At 44.6% G+C, this 21,595-nt stretch overlaps 31 non-coding genes across 31 annotated transcripts; all 31 read left to right on the forward strand.

Moving 5' to 3' along the window:
• Positions 1-85: 85 nt before the first annotated feature.
• LOC137270320 (U1 spliceosomal RNA) lies at positions 86-249 on the forward strand. The gene has a single exon (XR_010955253.1). It is a non-coding gene; the product is annotated as a U1 spliceosomal RNA (small nuclear RNA).
• Positions 250-720: 471 nt separating this feature from the next.
• On the forward strand, positions 721-884 carry LOC137270321 (U1 spliceosomal RNA). The gene has a single exon (XR_010955254.1). It is a non-coding gene; the product is annotated as a U1 spliceosomal RNA (small nuclear RNA).
• A 471-nt stretch (positions 885-1,355) lies between these two features.
• LOC137270322 (U1 spliceosomal RNA) lies at positions 1,356-1,519 on the forward strand. The gene has a single exon (XR_010955255.1). It is a non-coding gene; the product is annotated as a U1 spliceosomal RNA (small nuclear RNA).
• Positions 1,520-1,990: 471 nt separating this feature from the next.
• LOC137270323 (U1 spliceosomal RNA) lies at positions 1,991-2,154 on the forward strand. The gene has a single exon (XR_010955256.1). It is a non-coding gene; the product is annotated as a U1 spliceosomal RNA (small nuclear RNA).
• Positions 2,155-2,625: 471 nt separating this feature from the next.
• LOC137270324 (U1 spliceosomal RNA) lies at positions 2,626-2,789 on the forward strand. The gene has a single exon (XR_010955257.1). It is a non-coding gene; the product is annotated as a U1 spliceosomal RNA (small nuclear RNA).
• Positions 2,790-3,260: 471 nt separating this feature from the next.
• LOC137270282 (U1 spliceosomal RNA) lies at positions 3,261-3,425 on the forward strand. The gene has a single exon (XR_010955221.1). It is a non-coding gene; the product is annotated as a U1 spliceosomal RNA (small nuclear RNA).
• A 471-nt stretch (positions 3,426-3,896) lies between these two features.
• Positions 3,897-4,060, forward strand: LOC137270325 (U1 spliceosomal RNA). Its single transcript, XR_010955258.1, has one exon. It is a non-coding gene; the product is annotated as a U1 spliceosomal RNA (small nuclear RNA).
• Positions 4,061-4,531: 471 nt separating this feature from the next.
• Positions 4,532-4,695, forward strand: LOC137270326 (U1 spliceosomal RNA). The gene has a single exon (XR_010955259.1). It is a non-coding gene; the product is annotated as a U1 spliceosomal RNA (small nuclear RNA).
• Positions 4,696-5,166: 471 nt separating this feature from the next.
• LOC137270328 (U1 spliceosomal RNA) lies at positions 5,167-5,330 on the forward strand. The gene has a single exon (XR_010955261.1). It is a non-coding gene; the product is annotated as a U1 spliceosomal RNA (small nuclear RNA).
• Positions 5,331-5,801: 471 nt separating this feature from the next.
• Positions 5,802-5,965, forward strand: LOC137270330 (U1 spliceosomal RNA). Its single transcript, XR_010955262.1, has one exon. It is a non-coding gene; the product is annotated as a U1 spliceosomal RNA (small nuclear RNA).
• A 471-nt stretch (positions 5,966-6,436) lies between these two features.
• On the forward strand, positions 6,437-6,600 carry LOC137270331 (U1 spliceosomal RNA). Its single transcript, XR_010955263.1, has one exon. It is a non-coding gene; the product is annotated as a U1 spliceosomal RNA (small nuclear RNA).
• Positions 6,601-7,071: 471 nt separating this feature from the next.
• LOC137270332 (U1 spliceosomal RNA) lies at positions 7,072-7,235 on the forward strand. Its single transcript, XR_010955264.1, has one exon. It is a non-coding gene; the product is annotated as a U1 spliceosomal RNA (small nuclear RNA).
• Positions 7,236-7,706: 471 nt separating this feature from the next.
• LOC137270333 (U1 spliceosomal RNA) lies at positions 7,707-7,870 on the forward strand. The gene has a single exon (XR_010955265.1). It is a non-coding gene; the product is annotated as a U1 spliceosomal RNA (small nuclear RNA).
• A 471-nt stretch (positions 7,871-8,341) lies between these two features.
• Positions 8,342-8,505, forward strand: LOC137270334 (U1 spliceosomal RNA). The gene has a single exon (XR_010955266.1). It is a non-coding gene; the product is annotated as a U1 spliceosomal RNA (small nuclear RNA).
• Positions 8,506-8,976: 471 nt separating this feature from the next.
• On the forward strand, positions 8,977-9,140 carry LOC137270335 (U1 spliceosomal RNA). Its single transcript, XR_010955267.1, has one exon. It is a non-coding gene; the product is annotated as a U1 spliceosomal RNA (small nuclear RNA).
• A 471-nt stretch (positions 9,141-9,611) lies between these two features.
• Positions 9,612-9,775, forward strand: LOC137270336 (U1 spliceosomal RNA). Its single transcript, XR_010955268.1, has one exon. It is a non-coding gene; the product is annotated as a U1 spliceosomal RNA (small nuclear RNA).
• A 471-nt stretch (positions 9,776-10,246) lies between these two features.
• Positions 10,247-10,410, forward strand: LOC137270337 (U1 spliceosomal RNA). The gene has a single exon (XR_010955269.1). It is a non-coding gene; the product is annotated as a U1 spliceosomal RNA (small nuclear RNA).
• Positions 10,411-10,881: 471 nt separating this feature from the next.
• On the forward strand, positions 10,882-11,045 carry LOC137270338 (U1 spliceosomal RNA). Its single transcript, XR_010955270.1, has one exon. It is a non-coding gene; the product is annotated as a U1 spliceosomal RNA (small nuclear RNA).
• Positions 11,046-11,516: 471 nt separating this feature from the next.
• On the forward strand, positions 11,517-11,680 carry LOC137270341 (U1 spliceosomal RNA). Its single transcript, XR_010955272.1, has one exon. It is a non-coding gene; the product is annotated as a U1 spliceosomal RNA (small nuclear RNA).
• A 471-nt stretch (positions 11,681-12,151) lies between these two features.
• LOC137270342 (U1 spliceosomal RNA) lies at positions 12,152-12,315 on the forward strand. The gene has a single exon (XR_010955273.1). It is a non-coding gene; the product is annotated as a U1 spliceosomal RNA (small nuclear RNA).
• Positions 12,316-12,786: 471 nt separating this feature from the next.
• LOC137270343 (U1 spliceosomal RNA) lies at positions 12,787-12,950 on the forward strand. The gene has a single exon (XR_010955274.1). It is a non-coding gene; the product is annotated as a U1 spliceosomal RNA (small nuclear RNA).
• A 471-nt stretch (positions 12,951-13,421) lies between these two features.
• LOC137270344 (U1 spliceosomal RNA) lies at positions 13,422-13,585 on the forward strand. Its single transcript, XR_010955275.1, has one exon. It is a non-coding gene; the product is annotated as a U1 spliceosomal RNA (small nuclear RNA).
• A 471-nt stretch (positions 13,586-14,056) lies between these two features.
• Positions 14,057-14,220, forward strand: LOC137270345 (U1 spliceosomal RNA). Its single transcript, XR_010955276.1, has one exon. It is a non-coding gene; the product is annotated as a U1 spliceosomal RNA (small nuclear RNA).
• Positions 14,221-14,691: 471 nt separating this feature from the next.
• On the forward strand, positions 14,692-14,855 carry LOC137270178 (U1 spliceosomal RNA). Its single transcript, XR_010955127.1, has one exon. It is a non-coding gene; the product is annotated as a U1 spliceosomal RNA (small nuclear RNA).
• Positions 14,856-15,326: 471 nt separating this feature from the next.
• Positions 15,327-15,490, forward strand: LOC137270179 (U1 spliceosomal RNA). The gene has a single exon (XR_010955128.1). It is a non-coding gene; the product is annotated as a U1 spliceosomal RNA (small nuclear RNA).
• Positions 15,491-15,961: 471 nt separating this feature from the next.
• On the forward strand, positions 15,962-16,125 carry LOC137270180 (U1 spliceosomal RNA). The gene has a single exon (XR_010955129.1). It is a non-coding gene; the product is annotated as a U1 spliceosomal RNA (small nuclear RNA).
• A 472-nt stretch (positions 16,126-16,597) lies between these two features.
• LOC137270181 (U1 spliceosomal RNA) lies at positions 16,598-16,761 on the forward strand. The gene has a single exon (XR_010955130.1). It is a non-coding gene; the product is annotated as a U1 spliceosomal RNA (small nuclear RNA).
• A 471-nt stretch (positions 16,762-17,232) lies between these two features.
• LOC137270182 (U1 spliceosomal RNA) lies at positions 17,233-17,396 on the forward strand. Its single transcript, XR_010955131.1, has one exon. It is a non-coding gene; the product is annotated as a U1 spliceosomal RNA (small nuclear RNA).
• Positions 17,397-17,867: 471 nt separating this feature from the next.
• Positions 17,868-18,031, forward strand: LOC137270184 (U1 spliceosomal RNA). Its single transcript, XR_010955133.1, has one exon. It is a non-coding gene; the product is annotated as a U1 spliceosomal RNA (small nuclear RNA).
• Positions 18,032-18,502: 471 nt separating this feature from the next.
• LOC137270186 (U1 spliceosomal RNA) lies at positions 18,503-18,666 on the forward strand. Its single transcript, XR_010955134.1, has one exon. It is a non-coding gene; the product is annotated as a U1 spliceosomal RNA (small nuclear RNA).
• Positions 18,667-19,137: 471 nt separating this feature from the next.
• Positions 19,138-19,301, forward strand: LOC137270187 (U1 spliceosomal RNA). The gene has a single exon (XR_010955135.1). It is a non-coding gene; the product is annotated as a U1 spliceosomal RNA (small nuclear RNA).
• Positions 19,302-21,595: the final 2,294 nt, after the last annotated feature.

The raw sequence follows: 21,595 nt of genomic DNA on the forward strand, positions 1-21,595 counted from the left end.
AAATATATGTGAAGCGTTGATGATGTGACACCTGAATAGGGCAACGCCAGGGTGATGTAAGTGAAAACTGGAACCTGTCCCAAGCATACTTACCTGGCACAGGCTTTACAGTGATCCGCAAGGCTGTGGGCCCGGGGCGAGACCTTTCCATTGCACCTCGGTTTGGTTGACCCCTGCGATCGTCCCAAATGTGGACGACTCGGGTGCGCAATTTATAAGTGTGGGGGACTGCGTTCGCGCTCTCCCCTTGAAAATCAACCCCAAAAATAGATATTTTCAGTTGACACTTCCCCCACTTCCAAATCACTTGAAGATGATTGTTTTCCCGTGTGTGTATGTGCAAACTATGTGTTTTTAATGCGCATGTGTTAATCTGTTTGCTGTGGCAAAAGTATATGTTTAAAGCAAGTCTGAGTTTGATGTATTTCAGATGGGATCGCTTTGTCAGCCAGTTGTTGTGTTTGGACTGTCAAGTTGTCTCCCCTGCGTCCCGGATCAGAGATGCACGTGCATGCAGTCTAAATGGAAATAAATCCGTCTGTGTGTGTTTTTATCTATCAGTAATTTTTTCACAAAGTGAAGGTACTAATGGACTGTTCTGTACAATAAACTGTACGAACAATTAACCTGCCATGAAATATATGTGAAGCGTTGATGATGTGACACCTGAATAGGGCAACGCCAGGGTGATGTAAGTGAAAACTGGAACCTGTCCCAAGCATACTTACCTGGCACAGGCTTTACAGTGATCCGCAAGGCTGTGGGCCCGGGGCGAGACCTTTCCATTGCACCTCGGTTTGGTTGACCCCTGCGATCGTCCCAAATGTGGACGACTCGGGTGCGCAATTTATAAGTGTGGGGGACTGCGTTCGCGCTCTCCCCTTGAAAATCAACCCCAAAAATAGATATTTTCAGTTGACACTTCCCCCACTTCCAAATCACTTGAAGATGATTGTTTTCCCGTGTGTGTATGTGCAAACTATGTGTTTTTAATGCGCATGTGTTAATCTGTTTGCTGTGGCAAAAGTATATGTTTAAAGCAAGTCTGAGTTTGATGTATTTCAGATGGGATCGCTTTGTCAGCCAGTTGTTGTGTTTGGACTGTCAAGTTGTCTCCCCTGCGTCCCGGATCAGAGATGCACGTGCATGCAGTCTAAATGGAAATAAATCCGTCTGTGTGTGTTTTTATCTATCAGTAATTTTTTCACAAAGTGAAGGTACTAATGGACTGTTCTGTACAATAAACTGTACGAACAATTAACCTGCCATGAAATATATGTGAAGCGTTGATGATGTGACACCTGAATAGGGCAACGCCAGGGTGATGTAAGTGAAAACTGGAACCTGTCCCAAGCATACTTACCTGGCACAGGCTTTACAGTGATCCGCAAGGCTGTGGGCCCGGGGCGAGACCTTTCCATTGCACCTCGGTTTGGTTGACCCCTGCGATCGTCCCAAATGTGGACGACTCGGGTGCGCAATTTATAAGTGTGGGGGACTGCGTTCGCGCTCTCCCCTTGAAAATCAACCCCAAAAATAGATATTTTCAGTTGACACTTCCCCCACTTCCAAATCACTTGAAGATGATTGTTTTCCCGTGTGTGTATGTGCAAACTATGTGTTTTTAATGCGCATGTGTTAATCTGTTTGCTGTGGCAAAAGTATATGTTTAAAGCAAGTCTGAGTTTGATGTATTTCAGATGGGATCGCTTTGTCAGCCAGTTGTTGTGTTTGGACTGTCAAGTTGTCTCCCCTGCGTCCCGGATCAGAGATGCACGTGCATGCAGTCTAAATGGAAATAAATCCGTCTGTGTGTGTTTTTATCTATCAGTAATTTTTTCACAAAGTGAAGGTACTAATGGACTGTTCTGTACAATAAACTGTACGAACAATTAACCTGCCATGAAATATATGTGAAGCGTTGATGATGTGACACCTGAATAGGGCAACGCCAGGGTGATGTAAGTGAAAACTGGAACCTGTCCCAAGCATACTTACCTGGCACAGGCTTTACAGTGATCCGCAAGGCTGTGGGCCCGGGGCGAGACCTTTCCATTGCACCTCGGTTTGGTTGACCCCTGCGATCGTCCCAAATGTGGACGACTCGGGTGCGCAATTTATAAGTGTGGGGGACTGCGTTCGCGCTCTCCCCTTGAAAATCAACCCCAAAAATAGATATTTTCAGTTGACACTTCCCCCACTTCCAAATCACTTGAAGATGATTGTTTTCCCGTGTGTGTATGTGCAAACTATGTGTTTTTAATGCGCATGTGTTAATCTGTTTGCTGTGGCAAAAGTATATGTTTAAAGCAAGTCTGAGTTTGATGTATTTCAGATGGGATCGCTTTGTCAGCCAGTTGTTGTGTTTGGACTGTCAAGTTGTCTCCCCTGCGTCCCGGATCAGAGATGCACGTGCATGCAGTCTAAATGGAAATAAATCCGTCTGTGTGTGTTTTTATCTATCAGTAATTTTTTCACAAAGTGAAGGTACTAATGGACTGTTCTGTACAATAAACTGTACGAACAATTAACCTGCCATGAAATATATGTGAAGCGTTGATGATGTGACACCTGAATAGGGCAACGCCAGGGTGATGTAAGTGAAAACTGGAACCTGTCCCAAGCATACTTACCTGGCACAGGCTTTACAGTGATCCGCAAGGCTGTGGGCCCGGGGCGAGACCTTTCCATTGCACCTCGGTTTGGTTGACCCCTGCGATCGTCCCAAATGTGGACGACTCGGGTGCGCAATTTATAAGTGTGGGGGACTGCGTTCGCGCTCTCCCCTTGAAAATCAACCCCAAAAATAGATATTTTCAGTTGACACTTCCCCCACTTCCAAATCACTTGAAGATGATTGTTTTCCCGTGTGTGTATGTGCAAACTATGTGTTTTTAATGCGCATGTGTTAATCTGTTTGCTGTGGCAAAAGTATATGTTTAAAGCAAGTCTGAGTTTGATGTATTTCAGATGGGATCGCTTTGTCAGCCAGTTGTTGTGTTTGGACTGTCAAGTTGTCTCCCCTGCGTCCCGGATCAGAGATGCACGTGCATGCAGTCTAAATGGAAATAAATCCGTCTGTGTGTGTTTTTATCTATCAGTAATTTTTTCACAAAGTGAAGGTACTAATGGACTGTTCTGTACAATAAACTGTACGAACAATTAACCTGCCATGAAATATATGTGAAGCGTTGATGATGTGACACCTGAATAGGGCAACGCCAGGGTGATGTAAGTGAAAACTGGAACCTGTCCCAAGCATACTTACCTGGCACAGGCTTTACAGTGATCCGCAAGGCTGTGGGCCCGGGGCGAGACCTTTCCATTGCACCTCGGTTTGGTTGACCCCTGCGATCGTCCCAAATGTGGACGACTCGGTGTGCGCAATTTATAAGTGTGGGGGACTGCGTTCGCGCTCTCCCCTTGAAAATCAACCCCAAAAATAGATATTTTCAGTTGACACTTCCCCCACTTCCAAATCACTTGAAGATGATTGTTTTCCCGTGTGTGTATGTGCAAACTATGTGTTTTTAATGCGCATGTGTTAATCTGTTTGCTGTGGCAAAAGTATATGTTTAAAGCAAGTCTGAGTTTGATGTATTTCAGATGGGATCGCTTTGTCAGCCAGTTGTTGTGTTTGGACTGTCAAGTTGTCTCCCCTGCGTCCCGGATCAGAGATGCACGTGCATGCAGTCTAAATGGAAATAAATCCGTCTGTGTGTGTTTTTATCTATCAGTAATTTTTTCACAAAGTGAAGGTACTAATGGACTGTTCTGTACAATAAACTGTACGAACAATTAACCTGCCATGAAATATATGTGAAGCGTTGATGATGTGACACCTGAATAGGGCAACGCCAGGGTGATGTAAGTGAAAACTGGAACCTGTCCCAAGCATACTTACCTGGCACAGGCTTTACAGTGATCCGCAAGGCTGTGGGCCCGGGGCGAGACCTTTCCATTGCACCTCGGTTTGGTTGACCCCTGCGATCGTCCCAAATGTGGACGACTCGGGTGCGCAATTTATAAGTGTGGGGGACTGCGTTCGCGCTCTCCCCTTGAAAATCAACCCCAAAAATAGATATTTTCAGTTGACACTTCCCCCACTTCCAAATCACTTGAAGATGATTGTTTTCCCGTGTGTGTATGTGCAAACTATGTGTTTTTAATGCGCATGTGTTAATCTGTTTGCTGTGGCAAAAGTATATGTTTAAAGCAAGTCTGAGTTTGATGTATTTCAGATGGGATCGCTTTGTCAGCCAGTTGTTGTGTTTGGACTGTCAAGTTGTCTCCCCTGCGTCCCGGATCAGAGATGCACGTGCATGCAGTCTAAATGGAAATAAATCCGTCTGTGTGTGTTTTTATCTATCAGTAATTTTTTCACAAAGTGAAGGTACTAATGGACTGTTCTGTACAATAAACTGTACGAACAATTAACCTGCCATGAAATATATGTGAAGCGTTGATGATGTGACACCTGAATAGGGCAACGCCAGGGTGATGTAAGTGAAAACTGGAACCTGTCCCAAGCATACTTACCTGGCACAGGCTTTACAGTGATCCGCAAGGCTGTGGGCCCGGGGCGAGACCTTTCCATTGCACCTCGGTTTGGTTGACCCCTGCGATCGTCCCAAATGTGGACGACTCGGGTGCGCAATTTATAAGTGTGGGGGACTGCGTTCGCGCTCTCCCCTTGAAAATCAACCCCAAAAATAGATATTTTCAGTTGACACTTCCCCCACTTCCAAATCACTTGAAGATGATTGTTTTCCCGTGTGTGTATGTGCAAACTATGTGTTTTTAATGCGCATGTGTTAATCTGTTTGCTGTGGCAAAAGTATATGTTTAAAGCAAGTCTGAGTTTGATGTATTTCAGATGGGATCGCTTTGTCAGCCAGTTGTTGTGTTTGGACTGTCAAGTTGTCTCCCCTGCGTCCCGGATCAGAGATGCACGTGCATGCAGTCTAAATGGAAATAAATCCGTCTGTGTGTGTTTTTATCTATCAGTAATTTTTTCACAAAGTGAAGGTACTAATGGACTGTTCTGTACAATAAACTGTACGAACAATTAACCTGCCATGAAATATATGTGAAGCGTTGATGATGTGACACCTGAATAGGGCAACGCCAGGGTGATGTAAGTGAAAACTGGAACCTGTCCCAAGCATACTTACCTGGCACAGGCTTTACAGTGATCCGCAAGGCTGTGGGCCCGGGGCGAGACCTTTCCATTGCACCTCGGTTTGGTTGACCCCTGCGATCGTCCCAAATGTGGACGACTCGGGTGCGCAATTTATAAGTGTGGGGGACTGCGTTCGCGCTCTCCCCTTGAAAATCAACCCCAAAAATAGATATTTTCAGTTGACACTTCCCCCACTTCCAAATCACTTGAAGATGATTGTTTTCCCGTGTGTGTATGTGCAAACTATGTGTTTTTAATGCGCATGTGTTAATCTGTTTGCTGTGGCAAAAGTATATGTTTAAAGCAAGTCTGAGTTTGATGTATTTCAGATGGGATCGCTTTGTCAGCCAGTTGTTGTGTTTGGACTGTCAAGTTGTCTCCCCTGCGTCCCGGATCAGAGATGCACGTGCATGCAGTCTAAATGGAAATAAATCCGTCTGTGTGTGTTTTTATCTATCAGTAATTTTTTCACAAAGTGAAGGTACTAATGGACTGTTCTGTACAATAAACTGTACGAACAATTAACCTGCCATGAAATATATGTGAAGCGTTGATGATGTGACACCTGAATAGGGCAACGCCAGGGTGATGTAAGTGAAAACTGGAACCTGTCCCAAGCATACTTACCTGGCACAGGCTTTACAGTGATCCGCAAGGCTGTGGGCCCGGGGCGAGACCTTTCCATTGCACCTCGGTTTGGTTGACCCCTGCGATCGTCCCAAATGTGGACGACTCGGGTGCGCAATTTATAAGTGTGGGGGACTGCGTTCGCGCTCTCCCCTTGAAAATCAACCCCAAAAATAGATATTTTCAGTTGACACTTCCCCCACTTCCAAATCACTTGAAGATGATTGTTTTCCCGTGTGTGTATGTGCAAACTATGTGTTTTTAATGCGCATGTGTTAATCTGTTTGCTGTGGCAAAAGTATATGTTTAAAGCAAGTCTGAGTTTGATGTATTTCAGATGGGATCGCTTTGTCAGCCAGTTGTTGTGTTTGGACTGTCAAGTTGTCTCCCCTGCGTCCCGGATCAGAGATGCACGTGCATGCAGTCTAAATGGAAATAAATCCGTCTGTGTGTGTTTTTATCTATCAGTAATTTTTTCACAAAGTGAAGGTACTAATGGACTGTTCTGTACAATAAACTGTACGAACAATTAACCTGCCATGAAATATATGTGAAGCGTTGATGATGTGACACCTGAATAGGGCAACGCCAGGGTGATGTAAGTGAAAACTGGAACCTGTCCCAAGCATACTTACCTGGCACAGGCTTTACAGTGATCCGCAAGGCTGTGGGCCCGGGGCGAGACCTTTCCATTGCACCTCGGTTTGGTTGACCCCTGCGATCGTCCCAAATGTGGACGACTCGGGTGCGCAATTTATAAGTGTGGGGGACTGCGTTCGCGCTCTCCCCTTGAAAATCAACCCCAAAAATAGATATTTTCAGTTGACACTTCCCCCACTTCCAAATCACTTGAAGATGATTGTTTTCCCGTGTGTGTATGTGCAAACTATGTGTTTTTAATGCGCATGTGTTAATCTGTTTGCTGTGGCAAAAGTATATGTTTAAAGCAAGTCTGAGTTTGATGTATTTCAGATGGGATCGCTTTGTCAGCCAGTTGTTGTGTTTGGACTGTCAAGTTGTCTCCCCTGCGTCCCGGATCAGAGATGCACGTGCATGCAGTCTAAATGGAAATAAATCCGTCTGTGTGTGTTTTTATCTATCAGTAATTTTTTCACAAAGTGAAGGTACTAATGGACTGTTCTGTACAATAAACTGTACGAACAATTAACCTGCCATGAAATATATGTGAAGCGTTGATGATGTGACACCTGAATAGGGCAACGCCAGGGTGATGTAAGTGAAAACTGGAACCTGTCCCAAGCATACTTACCTGGCACAGGCTTTACAGTGATCCGCAAGGCTGTGGGCCCGGGGCGAGACCTTTCCATTGCACCTCGGTTTGGTTGACCCCTGCGATCGTCCCAAATGTGGACGACTCGGGTGCGCAATTTATAAGTGTGGGGGACTGCGTTCGCGCTCTCCCCTTGAAAATCAACCCCAAAAATAGATATTTTCAGTTGACACTTCCCCCACTTCCAAATCACTTGAAGATGATTGTTTTCCCGTGTGTGTATGTGCAAACTATGTGTTTTTAATGCGCATGTGTTAATCTGTTTGCTGTGGCAAAAGTATATGTTTAAAGCAAGTCTGAGTTTGATGTATTTCAGATGGGATCGCTTTGTCAGCCAGTTGTTGTGTTTGGACTGTCAAGTTGTCTCCCCTGCGTCCCGGATCAGAGATGCACGTGCATGCAGTCTAAATGGAAATAAATCCGTCTGTGTGTGTTTTTATCTATCAGTAATTTTTTCACAAAGTGAAGGTACTAATGGACTGTTCTGTACAATAAACTGTACGAACAATTAACCTGCCATGAAATATATGTGAAGCGTTGATGATGTGACACCTGAATAGGGCAACGCCAGGGTGATGTAAGTGAAAACTGGAACCTGTCCCAAGCATACTTACCTGGCACAGGCTTTACAGTGATCCGCAAGGCTGTGGGCCCGGGGCGAGACCTTTCCATTGCACCTCGGTTTGGTTGACCCCTGCGATCGTCCCAAATGTGGACGACTCGGGTGCGCAATTTATAAGTGTGGGGGACTGCGTTCGCGCTCTCCCCTTGAAAATCAACCCCAAAAATAGATATTTTCAGTTGACACTTCCCCCACTTCCAAATCACTTGAAGATGATTGTTTTCCCGTGTGTGTATGTGCAAACTATGTGTTTTTAATGCGCATGTGTTAATCTGTTTGCTGTGGCAAAAGTATATGTTTAAAGCAAGTCTGAGTTTGATGTATTTCAGATGGGATCGCTTTGTCAGCCAGTTGTTGTGTTTGGACTGTCAAGTTGTCTCCCCTGCGTCCCGGATCAGAGATGCACGTGCATGCAGTCTAAATGGAAATAAATCCGTCTGTGTGTGTTTTTATCTATCAGTAATTTTTTCACAAAGTGAAGGTACTAATGGACTGTTCTGTACAATAAACTGTACGAACAATTAACCTGCCATGAAATATATGTGAAGCGTTGATGATGTGACACCTGAATAGGGCAACGCCAGGGTGATGTAAGTGAAAACTGGAACCTGTCCCAAGCATACTTACCTGGCACAGGCTTTACAGTGATCCGCAAGGCTGTGGGCCCGGGGCGAGACCTTTCCATTGCACCTCGGTTTGGTTGACCCCTGCGATCGTCCCAAATGTGGACGACTCGGGTGCGCAATTTATAAGTGTGGGGGACTGCGTTCGCGCTCTCCCCTTGAAAATCAACCCCAAAAATAGATATTTTCAGTTGACACTTCCCCCACTTCCAAATCACTTGAAGATGATTGTTTTCCCGTGTGTGTATGTGCAAACTATGTGTTTTTAATGCGCATGTGTTAATCTGTTTGCTGTGGCAAAAGTATATGTTTAAAGCAAGTCTGAGTTTGATGTATTTCAGATGGGATCGCTTTGTCAGCCAGTTGTTGTGTTTGGACTGTCAAGTTGTCTCCCCTGCGTCCCGGATCAGAGATGCACGTGCATGCAGTCTAAATGGAAATAAATCCGTCTGTGTGTGTTTTTATCTATCAGTAATTTTTTCACAAAGTGAAGGTACTAATGGACTGTTCTGTACAATAAACTGTACGAACAATTAACCTGCCATGAAATATATGTGAAGCGTTGATGATGTGACACCTGAATAGGGCAACGCCAGGGTGATGTAAGTGAAAACTGGAACCTGTCCCAAGCATACTTACCTGGCACAGGCTTTACAGTGATCCGCAAGGCTGTGGGCCCGGGGCGAGACCTTTCCATTGCACCTCGGTTTGGTTGACCCCTGCGATCGTCCCAAATGTGGACGACTCGGGTGCGCAATTTATAAGTGTGGGGGACTGCGTTCGCGCTCTCCCCTTGAAAATCAACCCCAAAAATAGATATTTTCAGTTGACACTTCCCCCACTTCCAAATCACTTGAAGATGATTGTTTTCCCGTGTGTGTATGTGCAAACTATGTGTTTTTAATGCGCATGTGTTAATCTGTTTGCTGTGGCAAAAGTATATGTTTAAAGCAAGTCTGAGTTTGATGTATTTCAGATGGGATCGCTTTGTCAGCCAGTTGTTGTGTTTGGACTGTCAAGTTGTCTCCCCTGCGTCCCGGATCAGAGATGCACGTGCATGCAGTCTAAATGGAAATAAATCCGTCTGTGTGTGTTTTTATCTATCAGTAATTTTTTCACAAAGTGAAGGTACTAATGGACTGTTCTGTACAATAAACTGTACGAACAATTAACCTGCCATGAAATATATGTGAAGCGTTGATGATGTGACACCTGAATAGGGCAACGCCAGGGTGATGTAAGTGAAAACTGGAACCTGTCCCAAGCATACTTACCTGGCACAGGCTTTACAGTGATCCGCAAGGCTGTGGGCCCGGGGCGAGACCTTTCCATTGCACCTCGGTTTGGTTGACCCCTGCGATCGTCCCAAATGTGGACGACTCGGGTGCGCAATTTATAAGTGTGGGGGACTGCGTTCGCGCTCTCCCCTTGAAAATCAACCCCAAAAATAGATATTTTCAGTTGACACTTCCCCCACTTCCAAATCACTTGAAGATGATTGTTTTCCCGTGTGTGTATGTGCAAACTATGTGTTTTTAATGCGCATGTGTTAATCTGTTTGCTGTGGCAAAAGTATATGTTTAAAGCAAGTCTGAGTTTGATGTATTTCAGATGGGATCGCTTTGTCAGCCAGTTGTTGTGTTTGGACTGTCAAGTTGTCTCCCCTGCGTCCCGGATCAGAGATGCACGTGCATGCAGTCTAAATGGAAATAAATCCGTCTGTGTGTGTTTTTATCTATCAGTAATTTTTTCACAAAGTGAAGGTACTAATGGACTGTTCTGTACAATAAACTGTACGAACAATTAACCTGCCATGAAATATATGTGAAGCGTTGATGATGTGACACCTGAATAGGGCAACGCCAGGGTGATGTAAGTGAAAACTGGAACCTGTCCCAAGCATACTTACCTGGCACAGGCTTTACAGTGATCCGCAAGGCTGTGGGCCCGGGGCGAGACCTTTCCATTGCACCTCGGTTTGGTTGACCCCTGCGATCGTCCCAAATGTGGACGACTCGGGTGCGCAATTTATAAGTGTGGGGGACTGCGTTCGCGCTCTCCCCTTGAAAATCAACCCCAAAAATAGATATTTTCAGTTGACACTTCCCCCACTTCCAAATCACTTGAAGATGATTGTTTTCCCGTGTGTGTATGTGCAAACTATGTGTTTTTAATGCGCATGTGTTAATCTGTTTGCTGTGGCAAAAGTATATGTTTAAAGCAAGTCTGAGTTTGATGTATTTCAGATGGGATCGCTTTGTCAGCCAGTTGTTGTGTTTGGACTGTCAAGTTGTCTCCCCTGCGTCCCGGATCAGAGATGCACGTGCATGCAGTCTAAATGGAAATAAATCCGTCTGTGTGTGTTTTTATCTATCAGTAATTTTTTCACAAAGTGAAGGTACTAATGGACTGTTCTGTACAATAAACTGTACGAACAATTAACCTGCCATGAAATATATGTGAAGCGTTGATGATGTGACACCTGAATAGGGCAACGCCAGGGTGATGTAAGTGAAAACTGGAACCTGTCCCAAGCATACTTACCTGGCACAGGCTTTACAGTGATCCGCAAGGCTGTGGGCCCGGGGCGAGACCTTTCCATTGCACCTCGGTTTGGTTGACCCCTGCGATCGTCCCAAATGTGGACGACTCGGGTGCGCAATTTATAAGTGTGGGGGACTGCGTTCGCGCTCTCCCCTTGAAAATCAACCCCAAAAATAGATATTTTCAGTTGACACTTCCCCCACTTCCAAATCACTTGAAGATGATTGTTTTCCCGTGTGTGTATGTGCAAACTATGTGTTTTTAATGCGCATGTGTTAATCTGTTTGCTGTGGCAAAAGTATATGTTTAAAGCAAGTCTGAGTTTGATGTATTTCAGATGGGATCGCTTTGTCAGCCAGTTGTTGTGTTTGGACTGTCAAGTTGTCTCCCCTGCGTCCCGGATCAGAGATGCACGTGCATGCAGTCTAAATGGAAATAAATCCGTCTGTGTGTGTTTTTATCTATCAGTAATTTTTTCACAAAGTGAAGGTACTAATGGACTGTTCTGTACAATAAACTGTACGAACAATTAACCTGCCATGAAATATATGTGAAGCGTTGATGATGTGACACCTGAATAGGGCAACGCCAGGGTGATGTAAGTGAAAACTGGAACCTGTCCCAAGCATACTTACCTGGCACAGGCTTTACAGTGATCCGCAAGGCTGTGGGCCCGGGGCGAGACCTTTCCATTGCACCTCGGTTTGGTTGACCCCTGCGATCGTCCCAAATGTGGACGACTCGGGTGCGCAATTTATAAGTGTGGGGGACTGCGTTCGCGCTCTCCCCTTGAAAATCAACCCCAAAAATAGATATTTTCAGTTGACACTTCCCCCACTTCCAAATCACTTGAAGATGATTGTTTTCCCGTGTGTGTATGTGCAAACTATGTGTTTTTAATGCGCATGTGTTAATCTGTTTGCTGTGGCAAAAGTATATGTTTAAAGCAAGTCTGAGTTTGATGTATTTCAGATGGGATCGCTTTGTCAGCCAGTTGTTGTGTTTGGACTGTCAAGTTGTCTCCCCTGCGTCCCGGATCAGAGATGCACGTGCATGCAGTCTAAATGGAAATAAATCCGTCTGTGTGTGTTTTTATCTATCAGTAATTTTTTCACAAAGTGAAGGTACTAATGGACTGTTCTGTACAATAAACTGTACGAACAATTAACCTGCCATGAAATATATGTGAAGCGTTGATGATGTGACACCTGAATAGGGCAACGCCAGGGTGATGTAAGTGAAAACTGGAACCTGTCCCAAGCATACTTACCTGGCACAGGCTTTACAGTGATCCGCAAGGCTGTGGGCCCGGGGCGAGACCTTTCCATTGCACCTCGGTTTGGTTGACCCCTGCGATCGTCCCAAATGTGGACGACTCGGGTGCGCAATTTATAAGTGTGGGGGACTGCGTTCGCGCTCTCCCCTTGAAAATCAACCCCAAAAATAGATATTTTCAGTTGACACTTCCCCCACTTCCAAATCACTTGAAGATGATTGTTTTCCCGTGTGTGTATGTGCAAACTATGTGTTTTTAATGCGCATGTGTTAATCTGTTTGCTGTGGCAAAAGTATATGTTTAAAGCAAGTCTGAGTTTGATGTATTTCAGATGGGATCGCTTTGTCAGCCAGTTGTTGTGTTTGGACTGTCAAGTTGTCTCCCCTGCGTCCCGGATCAGAGATGCACGTGCATGCAGTCTAAATGGAAATAAATCCGTCTGTGTGTGTTTTTATCTATCAGTAATTTTTTCACAAAGTGAAGGTACTAATGGACTGTTCTGTACAATAAACTGTACGAACAATTAACCTGCCATGAAATATATGTGAAGCGTTGATGATGTGACACCTGAATAGGGCAACGCCAGGGTGATGTAAGTGAAAACTGGAACCTGTCCCAAGCATACTTACCTGGCACAGGCTTTACAGTGATCCGCAAGGCTGTGGGCCCGGGGCGAGACCTTTCCATTGCACCTCGGTTTGGTTGACCCCTGCGATCGTCCCAAATGTGGACGACTCGGGTGCGCAATTTATAAGTGTGGGGGACTGCGTTCGCGCTCTCCCCTTGAAAATCAACCCCAAAAATAGATATTTTCAGTTGACACTTCCCCCACTTCCAAATCACTTGAAGATGATTGTTTTCCCGTGTGTGTATGTGCAAACTATGTGTTTTTAATGCGCATGTGTTAATCTGTTTGCTGTGGCAAAAGTATATGTTTAAAGCAAGTCTGAGTTTGATGTATTTCAGATGGGATCGCTTTGTCAGCCAGTTGTTGTGTTTGGACTGTCAAGTTGTCTCCCCTGCGTCCCGGATCAGAGATGCACGTGCATGCAGTCTAAATGGAAATAAATCCGTCTGTGTGTGTTTTTATCTATCAGTAATTTTTTCACAAAGTGAAGGTACTAATGGACTGTTCTGTACAATAAACTGTACGAACAATTAACCTGCCATGAAATATATGTGAAGCGTTGATGATGTGACACCTGAATAGGGCAACGCCAGGGTGATGTAAGTGAAAACTGGAACCTGTCCCAAGCATACTTACCTGGCACAGGCTTTACAGTGATCCGCAAGGCTGTGGGCCCGGGGCGAGACCTTTCCATTGCACCTCGGTTTGGTTGACCCCTGCGATCGTCCCAAATGTGGACGACTCGGGTGCGCAATTTATAAGTGTGGGGGACTGCGTTCGCGCTCTCCCCTTGAAAATCAACCCCAAAAATAGATATTTTCAGTTGACACTTCCCCCACTTCCAAATCACTTGAAGATGATTGTTTTCCCGTGTGTGTATGTGCAAACTATGTGTTTTTAATGCGCATGTGTTAATCTGTTTGCTGTGGCAAAAGTATATGTTTAAAGCAAGTCTGAGTTTGATGTATTTCAGATGGGATCGCTTTGTCAGCCAGTTGTTGTGTTTGGACTGTCAAGTTGTCTCCCCTGCGTCCCGGATCAGAGATGCACGTGCATGCAGTCTAAATGGAAATAAATCCGTCTGTGTGTGTTTTTATCTATCAGTAATTTTTTCACAAAGTGAAGGTACTAATGGACTGTTCTGTACAATAAACTGTACGAACAATTAACCTGCCATGAAATATATGTGAAGCGTTGATGATGTGACACCTGAATAGGGCAACGCCAGGGTGATGTAAGTGAAAACTGGAACCTGTCCCAAGCATACTTACCTGGCACAGGCTTTACAGTGATCCGCAAGGCTGTGGGCCCGGGGCGAGACCTTTCCATTGCACCTCGGTTTGGTTGACCCCTGCGATCGTCCCAAATGTGGACGACTCGGGTGCGCAATTTATAAGTGTGGGGGACTGCGTTCGCGCTCTCCCCTTGAAAATCAACCCCAAAAATAGATATTTTCAGTTGACACTTCCCCCACTTCCAAATCACTTGAAGATGATTGTTTTCCCGTGTGTGTATGTGCAAACTATGTGTTTTTAATGCGCATGTGTTAATCTGTTTGCTGTGGCAAAAGTATATGTTTAAAGCAAGTCTGAGTTTGATGTATTTCAGATGGGATCGCTTTGTCAGCCAGTTGTTGTGTTTGGACTGTCAAGTTGTCTCCCCTGCGTCCCGGATCAGAGATGCACGTGCATGCAGTCTAAATGGAAATAAATCCGTCTGTGTGTGTTTTTATCTATCAGTAATTTTTTCACAAAGTGAAGGTACTAATGGACTGTTCTGTACAATAAACTGTACGAACAATTAACCTGCCATGAAATATATGTGAAGCGTTGATGATGTGACACCTGAATAGGGCAACGCCAGGGTGATGTAAGTGAAAACTGGAACCTGTCCCAAGCATACTTACCTGGCACAGGCTTTACAGTGATCCGCAAGGCTGTGGGCCCGGGGCGAGACCTTTCCATTGCACCTCGGTTTGGTTGACCCCTGCGATCGTCCCAAATGTGGACGACTCGGGTGCGCAATTTATAAGTGTGGGGGACTGCGTTCGCGCTCTCCCCTTGAAAATCAACCCCAAAAATAGATATTTTCAGTTGACACTTCCCCCACTTCCAAATCACTTGAAGATGATTGTTTTCCCGTGTGTGTATGTGCAAACTATGTGTTTTTAATGCGCATGTGTTAATCTGTTTGCTGTGGCAAAAGTATATGTTTAAAGCAAGTCTGAGTTTGATGTATTTCAGATGGGATCGCTTTGTCAGCCAGTTGTTGTGTTTGGACTGTCAAGTTGTCTCCCCTGCGTCCCGGATCAGAGATGCACGTGCATGCAGTCTAAATGGAAATAAATCCGTCTGTGTGTGTTTTTATCTATCAGTAATTTTTTCACAAAGTGAAGGTACTAATGGACTGTTCTGTACAATAAACTGTACGAACAATTAACCTGCCATGAAATATATGTGAAGCGTTGATGATGTGACACCTGAATAGGGCAACGCCAGGGTGATGTAAGTGAAAACTGGAACCTGTCCCAAGCATACTTACCTGGCACAGGCTTTACAGTGATCCGCAAGGCTGTGGGCCCGGGGCGAGACCTTTCCATTGCACCTCGGTTTGGTTGACCCCTGCGATCGTCCCAAATGTGGACGACTCGGGTGCGCAATTTATAAGTGTGGGGGACTGCGTTCGCGCTCTCCCCTTGAAAATCAACCCCAAAAATAGATATTTTCAGTTGACACTTCCCCCACTTCCAAATCACTTGAAGATGATTGTTTTCCCGTGTGTGTATGTGCAAACTATGTGTTTTTAATGCGCATGTGTTAATCTGTTTGCTGTGGCAAAAGTATATGTTTAAAGCAAGTCTGAGTTTGATGTATTTCAGATGGGATCGCTTTGTCAGCCAGTTGTTGTGTTTGGACTGTCAAGTTGTCTCCCCTGCGTCCCGGATCAGAGATGCACGTGCATGCAGTCTAAATGGAAATAAATCCGTCTGTGTGTGTTTTTATCTATCAGTAATTTTTTCACAAAGTGAAGGTACTAATGGACTGTTCTGTACAATAAACTGTACGAACAATTAACCTGCCATGAAATATATGTGAAGCGTTGATGATGTGACACCTGAATAGGGCAACGCCAGGGTGATGTAAGTGAAAACTGGAACCTGTCCCAAGCATACTTACCTGGCACAGGCTTTACAGTGATCCGCAAGGCTGTGGGCCCGGGGCGAGACCTTTCCATTGCACCTCGGTTTGGTTGACCCCTGCGATCGTCCCAAATGTGGACGACTCGGGTGCGCAATTTATAAGTGTGGGGGACTGCGTTCGCGCTCTCCCCTTGAAAATCAACCCCAAAAATAGATATTTTCAGTTGACACTTCCCCCACTTCCAAATCACTTGAAGATGATTGTTTTCCCGTGTGTGTATGTGCAAACTATGTGTTTTTAATGCGCATGTGTTAATCTGTTTGCTGTGGCCAAAAGTATATGTTTAAAGCAAGTCTGAGTTTGATGTATTTCAGATGGGATCGCTTTGTCAGCCAGTTGTTGTGTTTGGACTGTCAAGTTGTCTCCCCTGCGTCCCGGATCAGAGATGCACGTGCATGCAGTCTAAATGGAAATAAATCCGTCTGTGTGTGTTTTTATCTATCAGTAATTTTTTCACAAAGTGAAGGTACTAATGGACTGTTCTGTACAATAAACTGTACGAACAATTAACCTGCCATGAAATATATGTGAAGCGTTGATGATGTGACACCTGAATAGGGCAACGCCAGGGTGATGTAAGTGAAAACTGGAACCTGTCCCAAGCATACTTACCTGGCACAGGCTTTACAGTGATCCGCAAGGCTGTGGGCCCGGGGCGAGACCTTTCCATTGCACCTCGGTTTGGTTGACCCCTGCGATCGTCCCAAATGTGGACGACTCGGGTGCGCAATTTATAAGTGTGGGGGACTGCGTTCGCGCTCTCCCCTTGAAAATCAACCCCAAAAATAGATATTTTCAGTTGACACTTCCCCCACTTCCAAATCACTTGAAGATGATTGTTTTCCCGTGTGTGTATGTGCAAACTATGTGTTTTTAATGCGCATGTGTTAATCTGTTTGCTGTGGCAAAAGTATATGTTTAAAGCAAGTCTGAGTTTGATGTATTTCAGATGGGATCGCTTTGTCAGCCAGTTGTTGTGTTTGGACTGTCAAGTTGTCTCCCCTGCGTCCCGGATCAGAGATGCACGTGCATGCAGTCTAAATGGAAATAAATCCGTCTGTGTGTGTTTTTATCTATCAGTAATTTTTTCACAAAGTGAAGGTACTAATGGACTGTTCTGTACAATAAACTGTACGAACAATTAACCTGCCATGAAATATATGTGAAGCGTTGATGATGTGACACCTGAATAGGGCAACGCCAGGGTGATGTAAGTGAAAACTGGAACCTGTCCCAAGCATACTTACCTGGCACAGGCTTTACAGTGATCCGCAAGGCTGTGGGCCCGGGGCGAGACCTTTCCATTGCACCTCGGTTTGGTTGACCCCTGCGATCGTCCCAAATGTGGACGACTCGGGTGCGCAATTTATAAGTGTGGGGGACTGCGTTCGCGCTCTCCCCTTGAAAATCAACCCCAAAAATAGATATTTTCAGTTGACACTTCCCCCACTTCCAAATCACTTGAAGATGATTGTTTTCCCGTGTGTGTATGTGCAAACTATGTGTTTTTAATGCGCATGTGTTAATCTGTTTGCTGTGGCAAAAGTATATGTTTAAAGCAAGTCTGAGTTTGATGTATTTCAGATGGGATCGCTTTGTCAGCCAGTTGTTGTGTTTGGACTGTCAAGTTGTCTCCCCTGCGTCCCGGATCAGAGATGCACGTGCATGCAGTCTAAATGGAAATAAATCCGTCTGTGTGTGTTTTTATCTATCAGTAATTTTTTCACAAAGTGAAGGTACTAATGGACTGTTCTGTACAATAAACTGTACGAACAATTAACCTGCCATGAAATATATGTGAAGCGTTGATGATGTGACACCTGAATAGGGCAACGCCAGGGTGATGTAAGTGAAAACTGGAACCTGTCCCAAGCATACTTACCTGGCACAGGCTTTACAGTGATCCGCAAGGCTGTGGGCCCGGGGCGAGACCTTTCCATTGCACCTCGGTTTGGTTGACCCCTGCGATCGTCCCAAATGTGGACGACTCGGGTGCGCAATTTATAAGTGTGGGGGACTGCGTTCGCGCTCTCCCCTTGAAAATCAACCCCAAAAATAGATATTTTCAGTTGACACTTCCCCCACTTCCAAATCACTTGAAGATGATTGTTTTCCCGTGTGTGTATGTGCAAACTATGTGTTTTTAATGCGCATGTGTTAATCTGTTTGCTGTGGCAAAAGTATATGTTTAAAGCAAGTCTGAGTTTGATGTATTTCAGATGGGATCGCTTTGTCAGCCAGTTGTTGTGTTTGGACTGTCAAGTTGTCTCCCCTGCGTCCCGGATCAGAGATGCACGTGCATGCAGTCTAAATGGAAATAAATCCGTCTGTGTGTGTTTTTATCTATCAGTAATTTTTTCACAAAGTGAAGGTACTAATGGACTGTTCTGTACAATAAACTGTACGAACAATTAACCTGCCATGAAATATATGTGAAGCGTTGATGATGTGACACCTGAATAGGGCAACGCCAGGGTGATGTAAGTGAAAACTGGAACCTGTCCCAAGCATACTTACCTGGCACAGGCTTTACAGTGATCCGCAAGGCTGTGGGCCCGGGGCGAGACCTTTCCATTGCACCTCGGTTTGGTTGACCCCTGCGATCGTCCCAAATGTGGACGACTCGGGTGCGCAATTTATAAGTGTGGGGGACTGCGTTCGCGCTCTCCCCTTGAAAATCAACCCCAAAAATAGATATTTTCAGTTGACACTTCCCCCACTTCCAAATCACTTGAAGATGATTGTTTTCCCGTGTGTGTATGTGCAAACTATGTGTTTTTAATGCGCATGTGTTAATCTGTTTGCTGTGGCAAAAGTATATGTTTAAAGCAAGTCTGAGTTTGATGTATTTCAGATGGGATCGCTTTGTCAGCCAGTTGTTGTGTTTGGACTGTCAAGTTGTCTCCCCTGCGTCCCGGATCAGAGATGCACGTGCATGCAGTCTAAATGGAAATAAATCCGTCTGTGTGTGTTTTTATCTATCAGTAATTTTTTCACAAAGTGAAGGTACTAATGGACTGTTCTGTACAATAAACTGTACGAACAATTAACCTGCCATGAAATATATGTGAAGCGTTGATGATGTGACACCTGAATAGGGCAACGCCAGGGTGATGTAAGTGAAAACTGGAACCTGTCCCAAGCATACTTACCTGGCACAGGCTTTACAGTGATCCGCAAGGCTGTGGGCCCGGGGCGAGACCTTTCCATTGCACCTCGGTTTGGTTGACCCCTGCGATCGTCCCAAATGTGGACGACTCGGGTGCGCAATTTATAAGTGTGGGGGACTGCGTTCGCGCTCTCCCCTTGAAAATCAACCCCAAAAATAGATATTTTCAGTTGACACTTCCCCCACTTCCAAATCGTTTTTCAGTGTCAAGGTTCCGTTTATTTTCTTTCTTGGAGGAGCAGTTTGGCCATGGTCACGTGAAACGCCTCTGTAAGAGAGCCAAGGCTTCGGAGTGGTTCATCACTGTGGATTCTGAAGATCTTGCTGAGACAATACATCAGATGTCATTCCTAAGGATAAATGAACGTGTTGGAGTTCATTTCTCCCTCGTAAATAAGGTGAGGACAGAATTGCGGGTTCATTGGCTTCCAGAAGAATATGGCTATACGTTCCTATCAAGATTCTTCTCGGAGTTTGGTCGTGTTCTCTCAGTTGCAGAGGAAACGAGTGAGGAGGAGTTTGACATGGGTGTGTTTTTGGGAGTACACAGAGTCATTCTGGAAACAAGTCTGGAGGATGTGGACAGGGTTCCACATCTTGTGAATATTTCATCTAGGAATGGGGTTTTTCCCCTTCTTGTGACAATGGCTGGACGTCCTCCACTCTGTCTCCGGTGCCATGAGATAGGTCATGTGAGGAGGGAATGTAAGGGACAAGTTAAAACTTTACCAAAGCCATCCTTACGGAAAACGTATTCACAGGCCCTCTCCACCGTTCCAGGAAGTGACCATTCATATATGGATGAGGAAGAGGATGAGACAGCGGAATTGAGAGCAGAGATTGATGAGGCCACTGGGAAAAAAGATGACTGGTCTGGTCAGGAGTCTCAGGGCAAGAATGGTACGAAGTCAGCTCCGGATGTTAGTGACGTTCAAGAAACAACAAGTAGTTTGGAGAAACCAGAGAATGGAAACAACAGGAAACGGCCCTCTTCTCCAGTGAGAAAGACTGATAAGGCAGCCAAGATGGTGCACGACACCATGAAAGATGTCCACAGAAGAGAGGCCACAGGGTGGAGGCCAGAAGCCCGAGATGTTGACACAGATGATTCTGAGAGCAGCGGCTTGGGAAGTCCTGTGACATAGGTTTCTTGTATCCCGATCCAACTAGATGACGAACTGGACACGCCCCTGGATTTTGAACATGGATTTGTGCTTCCAACGATGTGTGATATTCTTATTTTGTGATGATGTTTCGGACACGCCCATGGACTACGACCTAGAACAATGGATTAACAATACACGGTTTTGGCCGGGTCCCGACTCTTGTGAGTATTGTAAATATTTGCACGTCTGTAGGTTTATGTTGTGTTTAACTATTTACTATTGTATACTTACTTATCGGTTTAGCTTTGTTTCTTTGTACAGTTGTTTGTGTGTTTGTTGTACAGTTGTATCTGTAGATATGTTACTACGTTTCATGTACGTTTTGGTGTAGACACCAAAATAGCCATATAAGAGAATATGTGTAGTATAGCAAGTATAAATTGTGCTGGTATCAGGGGAGGGACTAGAAGGCGTGTGTTATGTGAGGAATGGAAGAGAATGAATGTGGATATTTTATTTCTGCAAGAATGTCATGTTGCTTGTGTGAAAGAAGGAGAGACTGTAGAAAGACTGTTTGAATGTAAGGCCTTCTGGAGTTTTGGTACGGGAAACGCACGTGGGGTTGGTATTTTATTATCTGGTAAATTGAATTATAAAATTGTTCATTTTTATTACGACTTTGATGGCAGGCTCTTTGTTTTAGATATTGATATTGGTAGTCATTGTTATAGATTTATAAATATTTATGCTCCAAACCATTACTCAGATAGAAGGGATTTCTTGTTATCATTGGAAAATCATTTTGTTACTCGCCGCCATGTTGTGCTTGGGGGAGATTTTAATTTTGTTTTATCAACCACTTTAGATAAAGTTGGGGGGAATCCAAATTGTGGTACTGCAGGGGCAACGATTTTGAAACGTTTTTTAAATTCCTATAAATTAACGGACCCTTTCCGGGCATTACATAAGAATAAAGTCAAAACGACATGGCGAGGTGGAAATGTTAGCTGCCGGCTAGATAGATTTTATATCTCTGCTCCATTATTACCGGTTGTTAAAAGTTGTGATGTGCAACCATGTTCCATTTCTGACCACGATTATTGTGTTCTGGAGTTGGAGGTTGTTGATTGCATCTCTGTAGGACCTGGTTATTGTAAATTCAATAATTCTTTACTTAAAGACAAATCGTTTATATTGGAATTTCAAAAGTTTTGGGAATCTTTACATGTTCAGGCGGATTTGTCTCTTTCGGATTGGGATAGCCTTAAGGCTCAAATTAAGACTTTTGTTTTGGCTTATGGGAGAAAGGTAGCTGCCAATAAAAGAG

Source organism: Haliotis asinina, unplaced genomic scaffold (genome assembly GCF_037392515.1).
Source record: "Haliotis asinina isolate JCU_RB_2024 unplaced genomic scaffold, JCU_Hal_asi_v2 scaffold_52, whole genome shotgun sequence".
In the NCBI taxonomy this organism is placed as follows: Eukaryota; Metazoa; Mollusca; class Gastropoda; order Lepetellida; family Haliotidae; genus Haliotis; species Haliotis asinina.